Here is a 2,843-nt window from a genome sequence, read left to right as displayed (position 1 = left end):
CCCAAGGACGCGGGGTCGAATCCCGACCGCGGCGGCCAATTTTTCGATGGTGGTGGTGAAAAGTAAGGCGCCCGTGTACTGTGCAATACTATTTCCAGAGCCCTCCACTACGCGGCCCCTTATAGCCTGAGTCGATTTGAGAGCTTAAACCTTATAAGCCATAAACCAAACGCACCCAAGGGTGCTAAACATTACTTCGACAAATTCATTTTCTCTGGCACAGAACAGTGATTAAATTGGGGTAAAATGTCATTTTGTGAAGCCAATTTTCGAGGGTCTACATCAAGCGTTCCTCTCAGTCATACTGTATGTGTTATACGATGACTCGGCTTGAATGTCCAATAGATGAAGCTTTACCGACCGGTGCCTTGTGCCGAGCGCGAGGTCGTGAACTCGCTTACGTGTCGCCTTATCCGACTGGAGAAAAATTAAAAGTGCACGCAAGAACTTGGCGTTGAGGTTTGAATCTGCCTGGTCGTGCGCTGTTCTGAGCTGGTTGCAAAGACGGTCACAAGCATCTGGCATCGAGTCCAAAGTGATCAGTGCCCCACGAAATACAGATGTGCTTGAACTATGTATAGTCGTACAAAGTGTATACTCGACTTGCTCAGTACGCTACTGTGTCCGCTAATTGCATATGCTTGCATCCACATTTATCCTCAATATTATATATTTTATTCAGGGAGAACATTAGAAGTGCACACCAAGGCGAAAAAACACGTTTAAGATCCACTTATGCGCTGTGCGTTACAAAGGAGACAGTAGAACACGTTGTTGTGCTAGTTTGGCGCATTGATTGAAGGGAGAATTAACCAGCCAGAAAGATGCACACAGAAAAAAAGAGAAGCAAACAGGAAAGAGGCTTGATCCCTTTCTTTTTCATCTTTTTCCATTCTGTTTCTCTGTTTTCCTGCGTGCGTCTTTTAGGCTGATTAATTCTTTTTTCATGAGAGCTATAGCGCTTTCCTAAAGATCGCTATTAAAGAGATTCGGAAGAGTGGAGACGTGCTAACGTACAAGTATATAGGCTTGCCTGATACTTCTGCGTGCGCGCAGTGGCAGGGGTGAGGCGAAGTATGGATGTATGTAAAACGTGGTGTACGAAGTATGTACCAAGTGGCGTACGTGCAACGGTTGTCCTTAGGTCTGGTCCAACGCGCTCGCACCGTTTTGCGTATTAAGGCACACCTTTCAAATCAATCCCTTCGCACGCACAGCTCTGGCAGCGAGATCTCATGCACAATTGTGACCCATACTTGTTTTCCGGAGAGGCCGACGCACAGCGGTTCTTATTCTGCCATCTTAAGAGCGAGCTTCGCGGTGCACTAGGGGCGCGTGCTGGATCGGATGCATGAGCCCAATTATCCGAAGCTACCCAGTGACCGGGTCCGTTCCGAACGCATCGATCGATACCTCAGCCGTAACTTTCGTGCACAATGACGATCCAAAAATAATGCGGTCCCCCAGCCCCCTTCCGAAGCGACTTATGAGAACTAAGACAAAGTAAATATATCTACAGGGGCTTCACCTGTACGTGTGATTACTGCGCCTATTGCGCCAGACGCGAGCAGTCACCTATATAGGCACCCAATAGACCGGCGTGTATATACGATGTATCATCGACGTGAGAGGAACCCAGCAGGTTGCACCGAAAGACAAAACACCGCGAGGCCCGTGCGACGCAGCGGGAGAACTCGTATCCGATAATCGCCGCGAAGCCGTAGCGAAAGCAATTCACGGCCTACGCTTTCTCGATAGAGAGAGAGAGAGAGAGAAGGGCTTTCTCGATAGCACGCCGGAATGCAAAGGAGGAAACTGTACGGCAAAGAAAAAGAACTGAAGCAGAAAAGAGAGAGAGTTGACGTGAAGGAACATAATATGCCTTGGAATGAAAACAAAGATTGAATAGAAGAGAGAGAGAGAGACGCCTGGGGATAATCTTCTATAAACCCACGCGAGGAAAGAGAGCCTGAAGGCATCACGATCGGCGGCACTTTGTTGCGTCCGTGGAAGTACACGACTGGTTGGCCCAATGCAATCGGCGCGGTCAGAAATTGCTGCGCGGCCCAAGTTCGCTGTGTAGAAGGAAGCTGTGTATTCGCGGCCGACGCAGGGGAGACACGCGATTCGAAGCTCGCGGCCACGCTTCTCGATGTACCAGCCGCAGATTAACTTCTTTTGAGACCTGACAATGGAAAGTTTGTCTCATATGTAGGACAACGGCAAAAAGCAGGCTCGACTTCCACGAAAAAAAGATTTGCTGTCCTGTTCTAAATCGCTCTTAATCGTCTACTTTGGAAGCTCTGTGGTCACCACCAAAGCGTATATACGGCCGAGGTTACGTCGTCTCTCGCCCTTTCACGAGATTTCAAGACCCGGAAGTCGGTACGAGAACGCTTTCTTGTTGTCGGTCAGAAGGGAAAAGTAACACTCATGACAGCTTTGCTAACACACAGTGACATCTAAGTGTAGATGACGAGAGTTATTGATATTCTCCACGTGACTCGGAAATAGTCACAATTTTCTGTGTAGTGGAAGTCCTCGTGCACACCGCTATAAGGTTGCTGGTAGACGAGAGGTGAGGTGCTTCAAGCATGTTTTTCCACGATACTGATCATAGCCTAAGTTTTTGACTAAATTCGTGGTTCACTTCCAAATTCTTCTGGTCGTAGAACGATACAGCGATGCCGTTTAGTGCAAGCGCTACAAAGACTACGTCGAGAGCTCACGACAGCTGTGTCATAGTCAACCGCATAATGCTTCCTGCAATAAATAACGTACGTGAATCTATCATTTTATATGATTTCATGGTAACGCAAAACATGAGCCTGACCCCGGAGGGA

This window comes from Amblyomma maculatum, chromosome 5 (assembly GCF_055883805.1).
Source record: "Amblyomma maculatum isolate TAMU_Amacu chromosome 5, ASM5588380v1, whole genome shotgun sequence".
Classification (NCBI taxonomy): Eukaryota; Metazoa; Arthropoda; class Arachnida; order Ixodida; family Ixodidae; genus Amblyomma; species Amblyomma maculatum.
The sequence above is the reverse complement of the archived record's forward strand: the minus strand, read 5'-3'. Positions refer to the sequence as shown.